Below are 24,771 nucleotides of genomic sequence, written 5' to 3'. Positions count from 1 at the left end.
TTGGATCCTTCGTTACATTTACTAATTCATCTTGCTCATTATTGGTCCTTCTTCATAAGTATTTCATATAATTTCCTATTTGAGTAATTTTTAAGCTGCCTGAACTTGATTTCCAGGGTTTTATGTTGAATATACCAACATGAGGTAATTCCTTTCTTTTGCTAGAATTCTCTCATGTAGAATAGTATTTACCGTACTCATGTCGTCTTTTCTTAACCCTCATTCTTGGTTACATAGGAGTAGTGACTACAACTAGGGTTTGTACCTTGCTTGTGCTGCGATTAGGGAAAGTTACAGGGTAATTATCTTTTTCCTTTCTATCTATTATGGTAAAAACCTTTATTTAAAATCTCCGCCATGTATTGTTTTTCAAGTGGAGGTTTCTTTTCTATTTGGACTAGAGACAAAGTACCTCAGATAGTGTTCTCTTAGTCACTTTATTATGGAAAGCCATGAGTGACAAAGGATGATTATCTGAGATTTCATTTGAAGTGGTAATAATTGTTGGAAATAATACTGAGAGGGGGGGTGAATCAGTATTAGCAACCTAACAATATTTCATTTCCATAAACAGATTTATATACGCTACTTCTATTAATGCAACTTGCGTATATATGCAACTATGTTTAGAGCAAATAGCATATACCTTGTAAACTTATTATTTAGTCAGTTGATCTTTAATCTGTGTATCAGAACCATATAAGCAGTAACAGGTGCAGTAAAAAATAGAGCAAAAAATCACACACAAGAACACAAGATATAAGGTGGAAACCCAATGTGGGTGAAAACCACCTACTGCAATTTGTCTCTATCTTCTTTAAATAAGAAACTTCTTTTTACAATATTTCTGTAATGGTGCAGTTTTATACCAGTACGCAGGCTTCTACCTACAGAAGGCTACAACCTTCTCTCGTTCTCCAACTTCTCCTGGAAGGGAGCTACAACCCCCTTAGCTCTTGTACTAGCTGATGTACTAGTATGTAGGTGCTGACCTACAGAAGGCTACAACCTTCTCTTTTCTTCCAGGGACCACGTTTCATAAATTTTCAGACTGGATCCATCAATAACTTCAATCAACCATCAAATATATCTGTATCAACCAATCTCCTTTGCACCAACCAAAACTGAATCAACTAATCACTTTTCTGAATGCTGTAACCAGAACACAGTAACAGTAACCAGAACCCAGAACACTGCAACAACAAATAGAAGTAGCTAAAACATATTTTATGAGGTGTACGCTACTTCAATGTGTAGAACCTACGTGCATACGCACTTTCCTCAAGACAAACCTGTGTATACGTTGTTTTGAAATGCCGAACCAGCGTGTATACGCATCCTTGTTGTAATGAACCCACGTACAGGCTGTAAAAGATGATTTAACCTTTACAACTATTCAAACATTAGTTATACCCAGATCATCATATTTACATATTACAACATGCGCCAATTATTCAGATAAAAGATCAAAACCACATAAATATACTTCTCCTCAAGCTTTAAGATATTAACCCATCAATAGAACTTATCCTTCTTCAAGCGCTCAGGTTTTTCCTTGATTCAGATCCAGCTATACACCATAACCCAATGACCAATATTCTAGATCTTGCTCTTCATTAGATATTCAATACTTGAGTGCATTTGCCTAATGATCTTCTCCTCCTTTTATAGTCTTAGGCCTTACTCAATACCATGGTCCAAAACCACTTAGAAGCAATACCTTGGACCAAATACCTGGGGTCAATACTTCGATCAAGATACCTTGGATCAATACCACGGGTCAAAATACCAGGGACAAAATACCATGGACCAAAACCAAGTTTTCCCACATGTACGCACTTTTCCTTGCGTGAAAATGTGTGCATACACATACACACCTTTTGGTCGGCGAACACGCGTGTATACGCGGCTTGGTTGAGTGGAACCTGCGTATATCTCTTTTTCCTTCATTCTGAGAGCTTGAATTGTGATCTGTCATTTGAGTGAGTTGCCATCAAGGACAACACCTGTGCCATAGTGCCAAACCTGTTTCATAATGCCAAAAATCTCTCCCTTTGGACTTGATGGCAACCCCAAGTCACTCTCCCCCTTTGTCATCAAGGGCAAAGGGTTATGCTCCCCCTGAGTACATGCTAAATTCTCTGATTTGCTGAAGAGTGCTGTCCATGCTCCCCCTGACTGTAAGCAAGGTCTGCAAAAAGATGTTCTACAAGAAGAACATGACTCTATACATCATAAATGACCTTCCTATCACCAAAGATTGACTCATCCACACAACCAAGTGGGGATATACCAAAAGTTTATAAATGATAAGGCAAGAAAATTACATCATCCATCCCAGGCATAGTGGGGAAACAAAATAGGTCGTTACATGACCTCGATAAAAAAAGATATACATGACATAGAGACAAAATATCTAAAACAAGACTATGATAGTCATCAACAACTATCATCAGCAACATCTGTCAATCATCATCTAGACCAGCAACCATGATCTCCCTCTGCACCTGTTCCACCTGAAACAAAAATAGTTGTGAAATTGTACCAAGATCTTCTAAGATAATGCCAACAATGCATTATTAGAAGTATATGCTCCCCCTGAACCTATGCTAGATGGTCTCTTTCAGACCCATATCAGACTCTTTTCATCCTGAGTCTGGCCCACTGTTTTTCTTCAAACCAACATATGCGCGACTATATCCACAGAAACCGGCGTATGTACACGGATACTCTTCATGAAACTCATGTACAACCACTTTTCTCTGAAACAGATAAGTGTTAACAACAAGATGATGCATCAACTACTCCCAGCTTCTATCTGAGCTATTCAAATGTCTCCCTGGGCAGTGGTTTGGTGAATATATTAGCAACCTGTTCCTTGGAGGGAACATACTCTAATTTGACCTTTTGTTCAAGCACTTGTTACCGAGAAAATGATATTTGATAGGTATGTGCTTGGTCTTTGAATGCATGACTGGATTCTTTGAAATACTGATTGCACTTGTATTATCACATAGAATGGAGATAGGTGGAGTGCATGTGATCTAAATGTCTTGCAATGTTTGCATCATCCAAAGGAGTTGTGTGCAGCAAGATGCAACAACCACATATTCTGCTTCAGCTGTAGATAATGCAATTGAACTTTGTTTCTTGCTGAACCAAGATACTAATCTGGAACCCATATAAAATGCACCACCACTAGTGCTTTTTCTGTCATCCATGCTTCCTGCCCAATCTGCATCTGTATATGCATGAAGTGTAAGATCTGTATCCCTAGGATACCATAAACCAAAATTTTGAGTTCCTTGAAGATATTTGAAGATCCTTTTGACTGCTTGAAGGTGTGCTTCCTTTGGATTTGCTTGGAATCTTCCAACTATTCCTACTGCATGCATGATGTCTGGTCAGGTACCTGTTAGATAGAGCAGACTACCAATCATGGATATGTAGGTTGGTTGATGTACAGCTGCTGATTCATCATTTGCGCTGAGGCTGCATCCTGTTACCATAGGGGTACATACTGGTTTAGATTCTTCCATGCCATATTTCTTCAAGATCTGCTTGAGGTACTTGGTTTGTGATAGAAAAATACCATCTTTATTTTGTTGAACTTGTAAACCAAGAAAATATGTGAGCTCACCAAGAAGGGACATTTCAAATTCTTTTTGCATTACCAAAGCAAAGTTTTGACTCATGGCTTCTTCATTACTCCCAAAAATGATATCATCAACATACACAACAAGTATTAGCAATTTATCATTGTCAATTTTTATATATAGATTGCTATCAGCTGATCCTTTTGAAAAACCTTGTTGATGAAGGTATTTGTCAAGACGATAATACCAGGCCCTTGGAGCTTGTTTTAGACCATAGAGAGCTTTTCTGAGTCTGCATACAAGTTTTGGATCATTTCCAAGGATGAATCCGTCTGGTTGCTCAATATAAACTTCTTCTTCTAGGTCTCCATTAAGAAAGGCAGATTTCACATCCATTTGATATACTTTGAACTTCTAAAAGCTAGAAAGAGCAAGGAACATTCTTGTGGCTTCTAGTCTAGCAACAGGTGCAAAATTTTCTTCAAAGTCTATACCTTCTTGTTGAGCATACCATTTATAAACAAATCTGGCCTTGTTTCTAATAACTTCTCCATTTTCATTCAGCTTGTTTTTTAATATCCATTTGGTTCCTATGACATTCTTATTATGAGGTCTAGGAACTAATTCCCAAGTATTATTCTTTTCAATTTGCTCAAGCTCTTCATTCATGGCCTTGACCCAACATTCATCTTTGCATGCTTCATGTACATTTTGTGGTTCGATGGAGGAAAGAAATGCTAGATAGCTTGAAGGTTCTGTGATAGTTCATCTTGTCTGTACACCTGCCTCTTTCTGTCCCAAAATTTGAGTCTCTGGATGATTTTTCTGAACATATCTAGATGGAGTCTTTTCTTCTACCGTTATTTGCTCTTCTGGTGCTTCATTGGTTTCTTCTTCTTCAACATTAGTCTGATTTGACGTGGAAGGATAATCCTCATCTTCTTCCCACTCTTCAATTTTTACTTGCTTTGAATTTTCGCCTGCTTCATCAACCACAACATCAATACTTTCAACAATTTTCCCTAGTCTTTTATTATAAAACTCGTATACTTTACTTCGAGAAGAGTAACTGAGAAGAATGCCTTCATCTGCTCTAGGTTCAAACTTGCCAAGTTTTTCATCAGTCCTTTTGATGTAACATTTGCTTCCAAAAACTTTGAAGTATTTTATAGTAGGAGTCTTACCATACCAAAGTTCATGAGGAGTTTGAGTGTTGTTTACCCGGACATTTGTTTTGTTGAGAATAGTGACGGCAAAAAATGCAGCTTCACCCCAGAAGGTTGCAGGAGTTCCAGACTCATCTAGCATAGCACGAGCCATTTGTTGAACAGTTCTGTTCATCCTTTCTACCACTCCATTTTGCTAAGGAGTCCTTGCGGTGGAGAATTTCCTTCTTATTCCATGTTCTTCACAGAAGTCAAAGAATTCATCTGAGGTAAATTCCCCTCCTCGATCAGATCTGAGGCACTTGATTTTGCGATCTGATTCATTTTCAACCAAAGCTTTGAAGGCTTTGAACTTTTCGAATGCTTCGTCTTTATGCTTTAGAAGTCCTATCCAACACATTCTTGAAAAGTCGTCAATGAACAATATAAAGTATTCTTCTCCACGAGGTGACTTTTTCCTTGATGGACCACATAAATCAGTATGGACAAGTTCAAGCAGCTTACTAGCTGATCCTTCTTTCTCAGGGAAATGTGTTCTGGTTTGCTTACCAAATTGACATGATTTGCATATTGTATTTTTTGGAATTCTGATGTCAGGAAGATCACGAACAACCTAGAATTTGCATGCTTTCCTTATTTGAGGGAAGCTTAGATGCCCCAATCTTCTGTGCCATAGCTAGTGTTCATCATTTTTGCTTAGATAACATTGTTGCTGTCCTCCCTTGAGTATGTATAAATTATTTGGAGTTCTTATGCCTTTGATCACTGTTTCTCCTATATCAAGCTCACGAACAACACATCCATTTGATCGAAATACTACCTCATTTCCTTGATCACACATTTGACTAACACTCAATAGATTATGCTTTAGACCATCAACATACATAACATTCCCAGCTTTGACCTTTTCTTTTAAGAGAATAGAGCCTTTACCTTTTATGACTGTAGGGGTGTCATTTCCAAATGAGACCTTCCTTTCTTTTCTAAGGCACTATATGACTGAAGTTTTTCTTTATCACCTATCATGTGTTTTGAGCATCCACTGTCAATGTACCATTGATTTTCTTGTCCTTCTGCATATAAGGCTATACCACATCTTTCAGTTTGCGGTTCTTTCTTTTTCCATGTTTTGGGAACCAATGAGGCTTGCTTCTTCTGAGGTGTTTGCCGAAATTTACTCCTGCATTCTGAATCTTCATGACCAAAGTTGTTACAGATAGAGCATTCTATTTCATTGTCAAGAGCAAAAAAGTTATTGTAGGTCCTTTTCATGATCCCAGTCACATTCCTTTGATTTTGTGCTTCTATAGTCACGATGGTCTTGTAAGCCACATTGATCAGCTTTGTGTCCAAAGTTATGACATGAAAAACATTGGCCATTAAAGAAATTTATGCGATTATCGAATCTACTGACCTAATGATTGTAGTTTCCATTAACATTCATTCTTGAAGCAAATTGAGAATGATTTACCTGAGGTTGGTTATAGCTTCTGTTCATCCTTGAAGTATATTGAACTCAATTTACCTAGTGATCTTCTTTAAGCCTCTCCTGACGATTATCAACTTGTTCACTTCTCCTTGCTGCATCAAGATAGCTTTTGGAGGTTGATGGCTTCTGTGCTTGAGATGGTTCTTCAGTATATCCAAGACCTGTCTTTATCAGAGGAGAACGCTGCACTTTGATAATTTCATCTAAAGTTTCTGATCCTTTAGCAAACCTAAGATTGAGAGCTTTTGTTTTCTCAATTTCTTTTCTTAGACCCACAATTTCACATTCTAACTTTTCATTGTGTTTTTCCCTTTCAGCAAGTTGGAATGTCAAAGTATCTATAATCATACTCTTTTCTTCTAAACAAATTTTAAGTTTAGAAATTTCTTCATAGAGACCATCTTCATCTAAAGCATCCAAGAAATCATCATCTTCAAAAGCCATCAGAAGTCTATAATCATTATTATTTTCATCTTCATCACTATTTGATAACCCATCACTATCTTCATGCGTATAGTAGCTCTTCTTATTTACACTTTGTTTTCTATTCCATTTTGCTGATTCCTTACCTTTATCAAGCTTATCTTTTTGAGGACATTTGGCAGCATAATGACCTACTCTTCCACAAGAAAAACATTTGAAAGGTAGTTTACCTCTGAATCTTCCAGAACCCCGTTCAAGGTTCTTGACAAAGTTTGATTCTTCCTCTCCTTCTGACGTATGTCCTGACTCATTGAGCTCCCCTTTTCTTGAAGCTTTGAATGCAGCTTCTCTCATATCTGATGGACCCCCTTTTCTCATTTCGAAAGCAGTTAGGATTCCATGCAGCTGTGACATAGTAATACTCTGAAGATCCTGTTTTTCTTCTATGGATAAAACTTTTGATTCAAACTTAGAATACAAGGATCTTAGAACCTTTTCAACTAATGTAACTTCTTTTATCTCTTCACCCAAGTTTTTCATGCGATTAACAATCTCATCTATACGTAAGAAATAATTAGCTACACTTTCATCATTGTTCATTCTGAGAGTTTCATATTGAATTCTGAGAGATTGTAGTTTTGCACGTTTTACCTTATCGTCTCCTTCATAGCTCAGAATGATCTTGTCCCATATTTCTTTGGCAGTTTTGAGCTGCATAACTTTAACGAATTTTGATTGTGACAGACTCCCCAATAGAGTGTTGACAGCCTTTGCATTTGTTTCATACTGCTTTTTACGTACCGTATCTGTACGAGTTGCTGATGGAAATGTGTATCCTCCTTCCACGATATCCAAAACTTTTGTTCCAAGAGATTGAAGATAGGCTGTGGTTCTTACCTTCCACTAGACGAAGTTGCTCCCATCAAAGATTGGTGGCCTGATGGATGCCTCTATTTCGTAGTTGCTCATGATGATAGATCTTCCTTCAAGTGATCAAGCTTCTTCTAAAGGACCTGCTCTGATACCAATTGTTGGAAATAATACTGAGAGGGGGGGTGAATCAGTATTAGCAACTTAACAATATTTCATTTCCATAAACAGATTTATATACGCTACTTCTGTTAATGCAACTTGTGTATATACGCAACTGTGTTTAGAGCAACCAGCATATACCTTGTAAACTTATTATTTAGTTAGTTGATCTTTAATCTGTGTATCAGAACCATATAAGCAGTAACAGGTACAGTAAAAAACAGAGCAGACAATCACACACAAGAACACAAGATATAAGGTGGAAACCCAATGTGGGTGAAAACCACCTGCTGCAATTTGTCTCTATCTTCTTTAAATAAGAAACTTCTTTTTACAGTATTTCTGTACTGGTGCAGTCTTATACCAGTACGCAGGCTTCTACCTGCAGAAGGCTACAACCTTCTCTCGTTCTCCAGCTTCTCCTGGAAGGGAGCTACAACCCCCTTAGCTCTTGTACTAGCTGATGTACTAGTACGTAGGTGTTGACCTACAGAAGGCTACAACCTTCTCTTTTCTTCCAGGGACCACGTTTCATAAATTTTTAGACTGAATCCATTAATAACTTCAATCAACCATCAAATATATCTGCATCAACCAATCTCCTTTGCACCAACCAAAACTGAATCAACCAATCACTTTTCTGAATGTTGTAACCAGAACACAGTAATAGTAACCAAAACCCAAACCAAAACCCAGAACACTGCAACAACAGATAGAAGTAGCTAAAACATATTTTATGAGGTGTACGCTACTTCAATGTGTAGAACCTGCGTGCATACGCACTTTCCTCAAGACAAACTTGCGTATACGCTGTTTTGAAATGCCGAACCAACGTGTATACGCGTCCTTGCTGTAATGAACTTGCGTACAGATCTGTAAAAGATGATTTAACCTTTACAACTATTCATACATCAGTTATACCGAGATCATCAGATTTGCAGGTTACTACATGCGCCGATTATTCAGATAAAAAGTCAAAACCACATAAAGATACTTCTCCTCAAGCTTTAAGATCTTGACCCATCAATAGAACTTATCCTTCTTCAAGCGCTCAGGTTCTTCCTTGATTCAAATCTAGCTATACACCATAACCCAATGACCAGTATTCTAGATCTTTCTCTTCATTAGATATTCAATACTTGAGTGCATTTGCCTAATGATCTTTGGTGGGCTCCAGTATTGTAGCAATAATGCTACAACTCCTGGAGCTTCCTATCTCTAATTTTATCAACCCGGTAGTTCGTACAAACTTGGAAGCGACGGTGCTGTATGCACAAGTACTAGCTCTTGTCGCAGCTGTCACTTGGTCAGCTGGCACAAGTCCGCTAGGGCTCAAGCCAACTTCTATATGCTCACAGAAGAAGCTTTATGAGTGATGGACGAAAGCTAACTTGAAGGAGACTAATCTACTTGCAGAAAGAAACTGAAAGCCAACAAAGCATGAAAACCCTAGTAAACCCTAATTTGACTAGCTAGGCCCTTACAATGCAAAGTTGTGAATGAAACTTGTACCAATGATGCCATTACTTGCAGTGAGCTGAAATACATGCATCTAAGCTACTTGCATCTGAAAAGACATGGTTTTGTATTTTTTCATTAAGTGGTTGGATTTATTGTGATGGTGCTTTTGATTAGGGTTTGGCTGTGCAGGAGCGGTTCGAGTGGAAGGAAAGCTTGGGAAAGGTCAGGATGGCTAGGGGAGGTCCCAGAGGGTCTCTAGCATCAGTCCACAGAAGTCTACCACGTTCGGATGCTCAGCAACCGAGTTTGAAGACTTCTACAGGAAGTCTGCAGGGGATCCTATAGGAAACTCAGGGGTTCTACAGGAAGTCTGTGCAATTCTACAGGATGTTCGATTGTGGGAGTTTTGGGAGATGGTGAAGTGATGGAGTGGTGTGGGAGGATAGGTGAGATGGAGATGGAACTGGTGATGGCTCAGGAGCAGAGAAGTCAGATGGAGAAAGAGTGCAAGCAGTGGGTTGATGGCTGGAAGGATGGGATCAACGAAAGGTTAAGAAGATGAAGCTACGTGGCAATGGATGAGTTGGAGGGTAAATGAGCTGGACAGAGGCCGAGTAGGTGGCTTGAGGAGGGATCAAGAAGAAGAAGAAGGAAGTGGAATGATATGGAGTAGTGTAAATGAAACAAATGACTTATGTCTTGCACCAACAACGAGAATTCATTAACCTATGCTACCTGTGCCATTAAACCTACGAACAGCAATGGAAAACCGAGAAAAGAAGCCGTGCATGGAACGAAAAATGTAGAAGTATGGTTCAATATCAAAAGTGCATGGATGGATCTTCAACGAAAAGGACTATGTTGCAGCTTGCATGGAAGTAAAAGACTGTGTTTCTTTTTGGTGGTTGATATGGACTGCACCCCAATCCCTAAGCAGAGATGGCAGTGATCTCTAACAACCTTTTTCTTGGAGCTCCTGTATTACAAACCTCCTATTGAATCTAAGCAACTGAAAGCAAAGTAACCATAAGCTAATCCTATTCAATCTCATAAAAACTAAATCAGCAGACTGTAAATTCGAATTGCATGTCAAAGTAAAGAAACGAAGTGCTGGAACGAAAGGTAAATAACATTACAACACCGAGGAGATCTATTGCTCTTAGGTTGGGCCCTAACCTGAGAGCTATAGCTCCCTTAGAAACTCAGAATGAGATCAAAATCTGCCTGCTTTTATTCATAACCAAAAATCTGATGTCATGCCAAAACTGGCTTACAAAAGGAACCAACACTGAGCTGTAGCTCGTACTTCGAAATTACAAGAGTAATGAAAAAGTTCAAAAAGCTTCTATCAAAGGCTACGGCCTCAGTATTTATGCAAAATGATAATCCAACAGGTTTCCTTGATTTGTGGAGCTCGGCTGTCCAACTGAAGGTTAAACTGCTGATCCTGTAGAACAGTTGTAACTGCTGTTCCTGTAGAACGGTTGGCTGCTTCTAAGCTCGGTGGGGAGATTGGTTGGAGCTCGGAGCTACGGTGGGAATCACGAGGAAGGTCCCCAAGACTGTGGACATCCTCTCCTAAAAACCAGCAGTGCCACCTTATTGTCTCCTTGTCTCCTTTCTCGTGGTCTTTGCTCCCTTTTAATGCCAAAAACCTGAAATCATCATGTATTAGTCACGTAGATAGAATGCCTACCCTTCTTCCTACAAACAACACGAATAAACCAAGAAATGAATGCATAAGCAATAAAAAATGAATGGTTTGAGCAAAGCAAGTAGGCCAAATGAGCCCAAATTGTACCAAAAATTGGAGCTCATCATCACCCCCCAGCTAAACTATTGGCTCATCCTCGAGCAACTTTGCTCTGGCTCCTCATCTTTGGCCGAGAACTAGAGCCCGGAGCATGCTCTTCCTTTCCTGCTTTTGGTGGCCCTGCCTTTTCTGCCCTTGGGGGTGACGAGGGTGGCGCTTCTTCCCCCTTTCCCATTTCCTTGAGCCGGGCTTCGGAAGGCGATTGGCCTATTTTTCGTGTCCAGGAGGTTATTTTTCGGCTTCCCCTCTCAGGGGTGGCTGATGTTTTAGAGGGGGTTCTTGCACTGGGTGAAGTAGGGACATCCCCTAAAATGGTTTGGCTGCTGGGTGGAGGTTGTGGCTTGCCCGTGTTTATCCTCTTACTTCTCCTGGCTTCAGATGGTAGAGGGGTCTCCCTTTCTCTCTTCTCCTTCGGCTTTGGAGGTGTACTGAGGGCGGCCAGCGCCGCTGCTGCCTCCTTTTCGAGAATACCAGCCTTCTCTTTCTTGCGTTTTGCTCTCTCAGAGCTCCTTGTAGAGGGCCCCTCCTTTTCAGATTTCGGGCTTCCTGTAGAAGACCCTGCTTTGCCCTCTTCCGGGCCTCCTGTAGAAGATCCTTTCTTTCCCGATTTTGGGCTTCCTGTAGAAGACTCGGTTTTAGCCACTCTCGGGCTTCCTGTAGAAGCCCCTGCTTTGGTAATCTTCGGGCTTCCTGTAGAAGACCCTTTCTCTGTCTTCAGGCTTCCTGTAGGAGCCTGTTTCTCAATGATTTCCGGGCTTCCTGTAGAAGCCCCTTTTTCCAATTTCGAGCTTCCTGTAGAAGCCCTTGTCTCTGTTTTCGGGCTTCCTGTAGCAGCCTGTTTCTTAATGCTTTTCGGGCTTCCTGTAGAAGCCTGTTTCTGCTTTCCTGTAGACACAGGTGTCTCCACCTTTGCTTGCTTACCTGCCTGAGTTTTGCTTTTTGCTTTGGTTGCAGGTGCTGTTGAGGTACTTGGGCTGACGTGGACCACCTCAGCTTTGTCCATTCTGCTCTTCATCCTCTTTTCTCTTGCTGACAAGATAGGGGTGTCACCTTTTTCTTTGTCCTCCTTTTCCTCATGCTTCTTCTTTTGTTCTTTCTTCTGGCCTTTTTCTCTCTGTCCCTCGGCCACTACTTCTTGTTCCTCACTGCTGGAGGAGCCCGTTTCTTCGATCAACATTTTAATGTCTCCATCTTTTGTCAAATTCCGGAAGGATTCCCATGAGAGGGGAACCTTATATGAATGCAGCGCATCCTCCACAAGAAGCTTGATCAACCCATGGTGGGCTATCTGATCTGGTATGCCCTCTTTTAGCTTTGTGGCACACTCCATTAGAGACTGCAATAGGAAATAGGGGATGCTCAGTTTTTGTTCTACAGGAAGATCAATCCGGTGCCTCAATTCAGTGAGCAGTCGAAAGTGATATGCATACACGATGCTAAAACGGCCTTCACAAGTGATATATTTCATGATTTGCAAACTGACTTCATTCCAAGGTGGTAACAGACTCGTTCTTCGCACCCCATTCTTGTCCTCTGAGAATTCCTCCTCGGGTGGAAAGAATTCTTTCTTTGCCTGCTGGCTCAGCTTCCTTTCCTCCTTATCCCACGGCAAACCCATAGGAAGTTCTGTGATTTGACTGATATGTTGCGGGGTGAGCTTGAGGCTTAGACCTCTGAAGTTCACTGTGGCCTGTGTCTGGGATTTCGGCCTCAGAGCCTGCAAGAACTCTTCGGCCACTTCATCATCGTAACCTTGCAGCTTATCAAAAAAAGACATCCATTGTGCTCGTGTGAAGAGCTCTACCACTGCCTGGTTTTCCCTTAATTTGGTTGAATCAGTGGGTTCCCGTCTTATAAACCCACCCGGCATGATGAACACGATTGTTTTGACTAAAGGTGGCAAATGCGAAAGAGATTTGGTCTATTGAGACAGAGCATGCACATAATCCACAAAATTCAACACAGTCTAATTATACTGACATCCTGTAGAACGACAGTATAGGCACAGCAAACAACAATTTCACCGATATCTTTATGACCAGACTGTGGACGATGATCTTGCCACTCTTACTAACCAGTTGCATGAAGAGTTCAGGGTTACCTCTTTAATTGGCCACCTTTTTTCGTGAGGCACCCGCTTCCCTGTAGAAGACTGTGTTCCTGTAGAGACTGCGTTCCTGTAGAAACTGTGTTCCTGTAGGAGCAGTGCGCAAATTTCGGGGAGGACTGTAGTTGGCCTGCGCTTGAGGTGTGCTTCACCGCGTTCTGGTAGCCAACATCTCGGCGTATCAAAGTGCAAAGGAGATCAGAATAGCCACTCGAGTTTGAAGTGGTGGTTGATAAGTGCATGCACATAATCTAGCCGATTAGATTTTGAATCGGCGCAATCCGTGGCGCGGGGGGTGAGCTGTCCCCGCCGGACCGTTGGGCGACGTCATCCATCATTCACCTGCGTATTCACTTGCTGCCGCATCCATTCCCACAGATCTGCCGCCGCCTTTTTCTGCTAAACTCATTGCTTCCGACGGGAGTGTTCTCACGTGCGTGCTGCTCATTCTCTTTGTCGTGGCCGCCACCCAAACATCCAACTATACCATAACTAGCTGACGTGGCCAGTCGACTGGCCATACGGCCGCTCAACCATTCACTTTTATGCTGTGCAAACAATTCAAAGTAAAATTCATGCGATTTGATGGAAGGAAGGGTCGAGACACTTACCTGCGTGGCTGCACACGATTTTTCCAGTTTTTGGACGATGGTGAGTGGATCTACCTGCTGCATGCGAACTTACACAGACCCGGAGGCTCATGGTTACAGGCTGCCGACGATGGAGTGGATGCTTTAGTTGCATGTGCCCGCGTTTCATTGCAGATGGTGGTGCTGTGAATGGTATCCACTCTAGCAGGTTGAACTGTTACAGGATCCCCGCGGGGTGTCTCGTAACAGTTCTTCCTCCTTGGGTGCATGCTGCACGACGGAGGATCTGGCCTTTCGATCACGCTCCCAGAGCTTCTGATGCCTGTGGTATGAGATCTCAGCATTTGTTTATCTCTAAAAATGGCTTTTCCCGCGAAAACTCATCGATCTGTTTTGTTGGTGCAGGGAACTTGGTTGCATGTCGACAAGGATGGTGGAGCAAGGTAACAACAATGTGCAAGGGTGCCAACAGAGGCTTGCATGCGTCCAAACCGATCCGTAGTCGCTAGATCTCCTTTTAAAATGAATTCTGGGCCGTCCCAAACTTCTACAGGAAGTTTCCTGTAGAACACAGAGCTTCCTGTAGAAAGTTCAGGCTTCCTGTAGAAAGTCTGCACTTTCCTGTAGAAAATCTGCGTCTTCCTGTAGAAAGACTGCATCTTCCTGTAGAAGATTCAAACCATGATAAAATTGCACATACCTTGAAAAAACATGGGTATCCTTGGAGGAGGTGCTGGTGAGGTCTCTTGACAGCATGATAAGGACCCTTGGCTTTGAGTTGAAGGGCTTCCTCTCCTCCATAGAACATCTGCAACCTGCATGCAATTTTACCATATTTTGCTTATTGTTTTTTCTTCTTTTTTTTCTTTTCTCTTTTTTTGAAAGATAACAAGGGCGCCTCAAAGAGGTTTTCACCCGTGCCATCTGCCCTGAGCGCCTCAGAGAGGTTTTCACTCAAGGATCTTTTTCAAACCTTTTCCTCTTTTTTTTTTTTTTGAAAGACAATAGGGGCGCCTCAATGAGGTTTTCACCCCTACCACCTGCCTTGGGCGCCTCAGAGAGGTTTTCACCCAAGGATATTTATTATTATTATTTATTTATTTATTTATTTATTTATTTTTTTTTTTCAGGGTATGCCAAAAGCAGAGGCAGAACCCTTCTCTATGAACAATACAGATTTCTCCATAGTTTTGATGAACTCTTGTCTTGAGAGAGGTCTCCTGTAGATCTTCAATCGATGCCCATTGACAAGCATGGGAATGGCTTCCTCATCAATGGTTCGAATAAGGACAGATCCATTGTCATGGCATTTTTCCACTGCATATGGTGTTAGCCATCTGGTTCTCAGCTTCCCCTTGAAATCCTTGTATCTGGAGTCATACAACAAAGCCCAATCTCCCGGCTGAAATTGCTTGTCATGGAGATGTTGGTCATGCCACACCTTTCTCTGAAGTTGAACCACTTCTGAGTGAAGGAGGGCCTGCATTCGGTGCTCATCCAGGCCATTCAGCTGCAATAGCCTTTCTTGTTGTGCATGGCTGAGATCTAGGTCCAGCTGAGCTGCCATCCTCAAAGTGTTGTATTCAAACTCAATGGACAGCAAAGCTTTCTTCCCATAGACCAGCTCATACGGTGTGAAGCCGGTGGTGGTCTTCCAAGTGGTGTTGTAAGCCCATGTGGCTTCAACCAGGCGATCTGCCCAGTCCTTTCTGCTGCTGCTCACCACCTTAGTCAAGATCCCTTCTAATGCTCTATTGGTGACTTCCACCTGCCCATTTGCTTGAGGGTGATAAGGGGTGGAAGTCCTATGCTTGATCTTGTGATGAGCTAGTAGATCTTCAACCAGGTTGGAGGTGAACTGGCTCCCTTGATCGGTGACCAGCTCTCTTGGATAGCCAAACTTATAGAAGATGTTTTCTCTTAGGAACTCGGCCACCTTTTCTTCTGTTGCTGCTTTGATTGCTTTGGTCTCTGCCCACTTTGTCAAATAGTCAGTACACACAATGATGTAAGACCTTTGCCTCGAAGAGGGGTTGATTGGGCCCACAAAGTCCATGCCCCACTTCTCAAATGGCTCAAGAGTCACTTGAGGTTGGAGAGGCATCTCATCCCTTTGGGTCGGTTTCCCCATTCTTTGGCATTGGTCACACTGACTGACATATCTTCTGACATCTTGATGAAGTGTGGGCCAATAGTAGCCTGCCTGCAGGATTTTGAAGGCAGTTCTCTTTGCTGCAAAATGTCCTCCACAAGGCCCATCATGACAAGTGAGGAGGATATCAAAGACTTCCTCCTCCCTTACACAACGCCTTAAGATCTGATCGGGGCCAAGCTTGAACAGATTGCCCCCGATCCAAGTAAATGAGGCACTTTTTCTGATGATTCTGCTCTTCTCTTTGGAAGATAGGTTCGGAGGGAACTGTGCTGAAACAAGATAGTTTGCTATATCAGCAAACCATGGAGAGAGTACTGAAATAGCAAACAGATGTTCATCGGGCATCTGGTCATCCACTGTTCCATCCTCATCTGCAGACAAATCCAATCTAGATAAAAAGTCAGCAACAACATTTTCTCTACCTGGTTTGTCAACAATGGTCAAATCAAACTGCTGCAATAAAAGTAACCATCTAATAATACGAGCATTCACATCTGGTTTATTCATTAAATATCTAATTGCAGCATGGTCAGTATGTACAAAGGTCTGGTAACCAGTAATATAATGTCGGAACTTGTTCAGTGCATGGACCACAGCCAAGAATTCTTTCTCGGTTACAGTGTAATTCAGCTCAGCTTTGGACAAGTTTTTGCTAACAAAGTAAATGGCATATGGAAGTTTTTGCTCAACTTGTCCTAAAGCTGCACCTATGGCTTTGTTCGAGGCATCAGTGTGGATGTGGAAAGGTAGGGCCCAGTTTGGACCTCTCAGGATTGGGGCTGACACCAACTTGTCCTTCAATTCATTTAAAGCCCTCTGACAATCGTCAGTCCATTTAAACTCCACATCTTTTGCCAACAGACCAAACAATGGCGAGGCTAGCTTGCTGAAATCTTTAATGAATCTCCGGTAGTATCCTGCTAATCCCAAGAAACTCCGGACATCCCTTACCTTTTGAGGAGGTGGAACCCTCTTGATGAGAGCAATTTTGTTAGGATCCACCTGCAACCCTTGGCAAGAAATGGTATGGCCTAGCACGGTCCCTTCAGTCATTAGGAATTCACATTTTTCAGGACTAAGGGACAAGTTCATCTCGGTGCATTTGGTTAGGACTTTTCCCAGGTTGGACAATGCTTCCTGGAAGTTGGCCCCATAAGGAGTAAAGTCATCCATATAGATTTCTACTGCATCATGGACCAGCTCCGAGAAGATGCTCAAGACAGCTCTCTGGAAGGTAGCAGGAGCATTGCATAGCCCAAAGGGAAGGACTCGGTAGGCAAAGGTACCCCAAGGACAAGTGAAGGTGGTCTTATCTTGGTCTTCCGGGCTGATTTGGATTTGGTTGTACCCGCTAAACCCATCCAGGAAAGAGAAGAACTTCTTTCCTGCCAGTCCATCCAACACTTGATCTATGAAAGGTAGAGGGAAATGGTCTTTCTTGGTAGCTTTGTTCAGTTCTCGGTAGTCCACACAGATTCTCCATTTCCCATTTTTCTTGGGAACCAACACTAGAGGGGACACCCATTCACTATCTGAGATGGGGTAGATGAACCCGGCATCCAACAGTTTTTGCAATTCTTCCTTGACAATGTCCTTAAGGGCTGGATTCATTCTCCTCTGGGGTTGCCTAACCGGTTTACAATCCTCTTTGATGTATATATGATGGGTACAGACCGAAGGATGGACTCCTTTCATTTCCTTATAGCTCCAAGCAAAAGCATCTAGGTGGTTGGCCAACAGACTACACAGCTCCTTTTCCTGGGAAGGAGATAGGGAGGAGCTGATCTTCAATGCTTTCTCAGGGCCGAACTCCACATTCTTGACTCTGGGAGTAACAGGGTTGGTTGTACAAAGATCCACTAAGGTGCTAGCTTGGGCATCCTCCACCAATTTCTCTAAGGGTAGTGCACTGGAAGGTGGATTCTGGATCAAGGTCTCGATCAAGTCATCCTCGGTTGGGGGGTCTCTTCTAGTGGTATCTAAGGTGCACAGAGGTGCTGAGTACACCTCGTCTTCCTCTCCTTCTTCCAACCAGAGTGGTAAGTCATGCTCTAAGGAGGGTTGGGCAGGAGGGTATAGGACTAGCTGCTTGGACATGGGACCATTTTTGATGGTCATGTTTCCTGCACGACAACTTATGTAAGCATCTGCAGTAGCTAACCAAGGCCTTCCCAAAATGAGAGGATATCCAGTAAGCTTTGCCTTTGGTTGCAGAACCAGGAAGTCTGCAGGGTATTCCCAAGAGTCAATAGAGACCAAGACATCCTCCACAATCCCTTCGGGAGTCACGGTGGAGCGATCTGCTAATTGCAGTACTGTCGAGGTCTTCCTCAAGGAACCCTGAAGATTGAGTTTAAGCATGGTATCCCTGGTCATCACATTAATGGCAGCCCCCAGATCAATCAAGGTGTGAGGTATAATGGTGCCATTGATGTGGACATCTACTACAGGACTTCCAGGATCTAGGTACTTTGGGCAGATGACTTGTCCTAACATAAGGTCAGACAGTTGTCCTATGACATTGATAGTTGAAGCATCTTTCTTCCGTCTGCCTGGGTGTTTGAAACACTTCTCCTTAACCAGTTTGTTGTATATTGGCACATCCTTGATGGCTTGGAGAAGTGGTATTTTTACACACAACTGCTTGAGCTCACCCAGAAGCTCATCCTCCTCTGGGTTGGGTTGTGTGGTGGCTGTTAGTCTCTCAGGAAAGGGTGGAATAGCCTTTGGTTCACTTTCCTGTTTATCTTCCTCATCCTCTGGGGGAGGTTGGCGATCTGGTAGAGTCTTTCCAGATCGAAGATTGATCTCCTGGATCTCCACAGCATAGGTAGGGCATGAGGTTTCCCCAGTGTATACCTGCTGGGCCTGTCTATTGTTGGGGTTCGGGTTCGGTTGAGCAGGCATTTGAGGTTGCCTTGGAGGGGCAGGAGGTAATGGCTGAGGTTGAACTGGTGGTGGAGGCAAGATGGCAGGAGGAGTGTTGTATTGGGGCCTCCACCCCGACTGAGGTGCATTCCATTGAGGCTGTGGCTGGGCATGTGAGTGATATGAATGAGAAGTAGGTTGAGTGGGGTACTGAGGTGGATAAGACCATGGAGGAGGCATGGACCATGAAGGATGAGCAGGGGGACCCCAGGAAGGCATAGGAGTCGATTGGTTGGGGTTGTAATAAGCTTGAGATGCCCCTTGCATCCCCTGCTGATAAGGTCTAGATCCTTGTGGCCTCCTTTGGTTGAGGTAATAGAGAGGTTCTGTGGGAGCTTCTGTCCCTTGGTACATGGCTTTAAACCCAGGTAAGGTTGGACACTGATTTGTGGGATGGTCCTCCTCACAAACGAAACACACTTCAACCGAATGCAATGGACATTCGTTCTTAGGGTGTCTCCTTGTGCACCTAGGGAAGAAGACAGCCAAGGCTCTCTCAGCTTCCTCTTTCTTTTGCTGAATCCTGAATGTGTCAAGTTGCATGGCAATGGTCTGTCTCACCTCACTCTTAAGATCTTCTAATTGATTTGCAAGCTCATGTTTGGAGAAAGGGACACTAGTTGAGAGGTGGTTTCCTCTACCTCGTTTCCGAGCTACCCTGGAGTGGTTTCTAAACACAGTCTTGATGTCCTCATAAGGCAGTTGGTAAATGTCCCCCCCAGCTAACATGTGAAGGGTATCTAAGAGGTCTTCAGGGACTCCTCGGAGCAGGACCAACTTGAGGGATTCAGGGTCAAGTGTGCACCTGGCCCGCTTATAGCTTAGTTGGAACCTCTCCTCATAATCCTCTAAGGACTCATCATTTCCCATGGTCATCCGAAAGATTTCCCCCTTTGTTTCCTTGGACCTACAGTAATCCCGGTACTTAGTATTGAAAGCTTGCTGCATCTGAGCCCAAGTGGTGATACTATTCCCAGGTAAGCCCATGAACCAGCGTAATGCTGCATCCTTAAGAGTGGAAGGGAAGAGTTTCAGCTTTCGCTCATCTTTAGTATAGTCATAGGTTCTACAAAGGACAACAAACTCAAACAGGAAGGTATCCGGATCTTCAGTAGTCAGCCCATGGAAGTGAGGTAAGGCGGAGGGGCTAATGTTCTTCATTTTCATCTCTCCATTGGTCTCTCGGATGGGGAAGGCACCTTCTATTCTCTCATCTTCTCTTCTATTGTCAGCCATAGCTTCAGATGGAGTGGTCTCTAACTCTTCTTCTACTATAGGATCTTTGTATATCTCAGGATGTTCACCTATATGTTCCTCTGGGTCACTGTCACCAAAGAAGAGAGAAGGGTGACTCAGAGATGTGGTGGGGGTGTTTGGTAGGAATTTGCCTGATCTATCTCGGTTCCTACGAGGCATGAAATGGAAAATACTTTCTTTTTCTTTTGATTGTTTTTGCTTTGCTTTTTCCTTGGTACCTGCAAAACTGAAACAGATTGATCTACAATTAACTATGAAAGATGCAAAATTAAACTGAAAGCAGGAAAGAACTAATCCACTTGACTCAAATGAAATTGCAAGAATGGAAATGCTAGTTTACGCTTGCAGAAAGGAAATGCTAATCTATGAAAGCAGGAAATGCTACTCTATGAAAGCAGGAAATGCTAATCTATGAAAACAGGAAATGTCTATGCTACTTTTGCAGAATGGAAATGAAATAAACTACTTAGCAGAAGGCAAGAGTAAGAAAGTAGAAGAAAAGCAACAATTACTAATACTCTGACGCTTCCCCGGCAACGGCGCCAAAAAGATGGTGGGCTCCAGTATTGTAGCAATAATGCTACAACTCCTGGAGCTTCCTATCTCTAATTTTATCAACCCGGTAGTTCGTACAAACTTGGAAGCGACGGTGCTGTATGCACAAGTACTAGCTCTTGTCGCAGCTGTCACTTGGTCAGCTGGCACAAGTTCGCTAGGGCTCAAGCCAACTTCTATATGCTCACAGAAGAAGCTTTATGAGTGATGGACGAAAGCTAACTTGAAGGAGACTAATCTACTTGCAGAAAGAAACTGAAAGCCAACAAAGCATGAAAACCCTAGTAAACCCTAATTTGACTAGCTAGGCCCTTACAATGCAAAGCTGTGAATGAAACTTGTACCAATGATGCCATTACTTGCAGTGAGCTGAAATACATGCATCTAAGCTACTTGCATCTGAAAAGACATGGTTTTGTATTTTTTCATTAAGTGGTTGGATTTATTGTGATGGTGCTTTTGATTAGGGTTTGGCTGTGCAGGAGCGGTTCGAATGGAAGGAAAGCTTGGGAAAGGTCAGGATGGCTAGGGGAGGTCCCAGAGGGTCTCTAGCATCAGTCCACAGAAGTCTACCACGTTCGGATGCTCAGCAACCGAGTTTGCAGGCTTCTACAGGAAGTCTGCAGGGGATCCTACAGGAAACTCAGGGGTTCTACAGGAAGTCTGTGCAATTCTACAGGATGTTCGATTGTGGGAGTTTTGGGAGATGGTGAAGTGATGGAGTGGTGTGGGAGGATAGGTGAGATGGAGATGGAACTGGTGATGGCTCAGGAGCAGAGAAGTCAGATGGAGAAAGAGTGCAAGCAGTGGGTTGATGGCTGGAAGGATGGGATCAACGAAAGGTTAAGAAGATGAAGCTACGTGGCAATGGATGAGTTGGAGGGTAAATGAGCTAGATAGAGGCCGAGTAGGTGGCTTGAGGAGGGATCAAGAAGAAGAAGAAGGAAGTGGAATGATAGGGAGTAGTGTAAATGAAACAAATGACTTATGTCTTGCACCAACAACGAGAATTCATTAACCTATGCTACCTGTGCCATTAAACCTATGAACAGCAATGGAAAACCGAGAAAAGAAGCCGTGCATGGAACGAAAAATGTAGAAGTATGGTTCAATATCAAAAGTGCATGGATGGATCTTCAACGAAAAGGACTATGTTGCAGCTTGCATGGAAGTAAAAGACTGTGTTTCTTTTTGGTGGTTGATATGGACTGCACCCCAATCCCTAAGCAGAGATGGCAGTGATCTCTAACAACCTTTTTCTTGGAGCTCCTGTATTACAAACCTCCTATTGAATCTAAGCAACTGAAAGCAAAGTAACCATAAGCTAATCCTATTCAATCTCATAAAAACTAAATCAGCAGACTGTAAATTCGAATTGCATGTCAAAGTAAAGAAACGAAGTGCTGGAACGAAAGGTAAATAACATTACAACACCGAGGAGATCTATTGCTCTCAGGTTGGGCCCTAACCTGAGAGCTATAGCTCCCTTAGAAACTCAGAATGAGATCAAAATCTGCCTGCTTTTATTCATAACCAAAAATCTGATGTCATGCCAAAACTGGCTTACAAAAGGAACCAACACCGAGCTGTAGCTCGTACTTCGAAATTACAAGAGTAATGCAAAAGTTCAAAAAGCTTCTATCAAAGGCTACGGCCTCAGTATTTATGCAAAATGATAATCCAACAGGTTTCCTTGATTTGTGGAGCTCGGCTGTCCAACTGAAGGTTAAACTGCTGATCCTGTAGAACAGTTGTAACTGCTGTTCCTGTAGAACGGTTGGCTGCTTCTAAGCTCGGTGGGGAGATTGGTTGGAGCTCGGAGCTATGGTGGGAATCACGAGGAAGGTCCCCAAGACTGTGGACATCCTCTCCTAAAAACCAACAGTGCCACCTTATTGTCTCCTTGTCTCCTTTCTCGTGGTCTTTGCTCCCTTTTAATGCCAAAAACTTGAAATCATCATGTATTAGTCACGTAGATAGAATGCCTACCCTTCTTCCTACAAACAACACGAATAAACCAAGAAATGAATGCATAAGCAATAAAAAATGAATGGTTTGAGCAAAGCAAGTAGGCCAAATGAGCCCAAATTGTACCAAAAATTGGGGCTCATCAATCTTCTCCTCCTTTTATAGTCATAGGCCTTACTCAATACCATGGTCCAAAACCACTTAGAAGCAATACCTTGGACCAAATACCTGGGGTCAATACTTCGGTCAAGATACCTTGGATCAATACCATGGGTCAAAATACCAGGGACCAAATACCATGGACCAAAACCAAGTTTTCCCACATGTACGCGGTTTTCCTTGCGTGAAAGTGCGTGCATATGCATACACGCCTTTTGGTCGACGAACACACGTGTATACGTGGCTTGGTTGAGTGGAACCCGCGTATATCTCTTTTTCCTTCATTCTGAGAGCCTAAACTGTGATCTCTCATCTGAGTGAGTTGCCGTCGGGGACAACACCTATGTCATAGTGCCAAAACTGTGTCATAATGCCAACAATAAATTTACCAGTGTAACCCTAAAGTTACCAGTTGTTTTTTACAGCTGAGACCATCTCTGTAAATATTTGTCTCAATTTACTTTTTTCATTGAGCTTTATTTCTTTTATCATAAGATTTTATTCCTATCCAATACTAATTTTCATGTCCCTTGGCATTCATATCTCTACAGAGAACGTGTTGTCGTTTCATTTTCAGGTATGGTTGTCTAGTGCAAGTCTTCTTTTCTATTTTGGTCTTTATAAATACCCTATTTTGACTTATTTCCTTGTTATTCAAGATGATAATTCTATATGTTATTTTCAATGGTTACATGTATGATCAATGGAATAAAAGGACACTCGTTAGATTTATTCCAAGTTTTTTCCCTTTAACTCAAAATTTGACTTCAATTTTATTGGCCTACAAGTTGGACATTTTTATTTAACCATCATTTTCCTCAAGCTATTGTTTTCACTCCAAGTCACACCATCATCACAAATGCTGCAGGGGAGATAGAAAGTCTCCTAGAGACAACCTTTGGATTGATTGTAGAGTAGTGCCTAGGACATCTTAAAAAGAGGAGTGCATGAAAGATTATATGTGAGGGGTTATCAACACTCCAATTGTCACGTAAAAAGGTAATAGGAGGGGCTTGGTTCAATAAGCCTTCATTAAGGTGGACTGAAGCCAATACAGGGATTCAAATGAGGGGGTATATCGAGACAATATTAAAAGAGAAGTGTCTTCTCCTGGTGGCCGACACACAACAATGGGACAGCTTTAAAACTGAAGTTGTAGTGGTGGAGAGGAGGAAAAGAAGGAGGGAAACATATGAAGAGGGTTGTAAATGAAAAAAATCCTTAGCAAAAATATTCCAGCAGAAATATGGAAGAGAAAGGAAGGTAAAATGGAAGAAATAGATGATCACTAATTAACGATTAAGGCTACATATTAATATGGGTATCATTATCTGCTAAACAACCAAAGTAAATTTGAGCCACCACAGGTACTATAAGCTAATAACAAACACAAGTAAATATGTAATTCTATAGGTACTACATTCTAATGAATAACAGAGGTAAATTTGTGAAATGCATAGGTAATGTTTACTATTGAGCAGCTAAGATAAATCCATGAACCAGTAAGAAACCAATAACTCCATTAACATTATTTCAGCGAAAGAAATACACAAGTGAAATGAAATTACCAAGAAAACATGTTGCACATCCATTATGCTTGGAATGAATAAGGAGTTTCATTAATCCAAAGGTTCCAAATGACCAGTCCATACATTAACCCCAACATTAGTCCAGTCCCCTCCATGAATACAACAAGTAGAACAAATGGTATCTCAGAACTCAGACCCAACGGGTGAGAAATTCTTGAACCAGCTAGCTTGCCGAACCAACCAAACAATCGCCCTCTTTACAGTGTTTCATCCCCCTCTTTATAAGAGGAGGGGAAGAATTTATCAAACATGATTTAATAAAACATATCCCTAGGCTGAGTCTTAGTTGTCAGATCAGCTGGCTGTCTCGGCCAAGGTGAAGCTATGTTACCCAAACAGTGATTACAATAGGGATTTCCTGCATTTCTTGGAATATTACAGAAATCATTGAAAAGAGAAGGAAGTTGGAAATAGGAAGGAGGAGGTGTCCCTCTACTATTCTTGTGGAGGCCTCTGGTCGAGCCGCCACGTCCCTGCCGTGAT

Source organism: Pinus tabuliformis, chromosome 1_2 (assembly GCF_031772625.1).
Source record: "Pinus tabuliformis cultivar Carrire ecotype Pingquan chromosome 1_2, CPIR1, whole genome shotgun sequence".
In the NCBI taxonomy this organism is placed as follows: domain Eukaryota; kingdom Viridiplantae; phylum Streptophyta; class Pinopsida; order Pinales; family Pinaceae; genus Pinus; species Pinus tabuliformis.
This window is presented reverse-complemented; position numbering follows the sequence as displayed.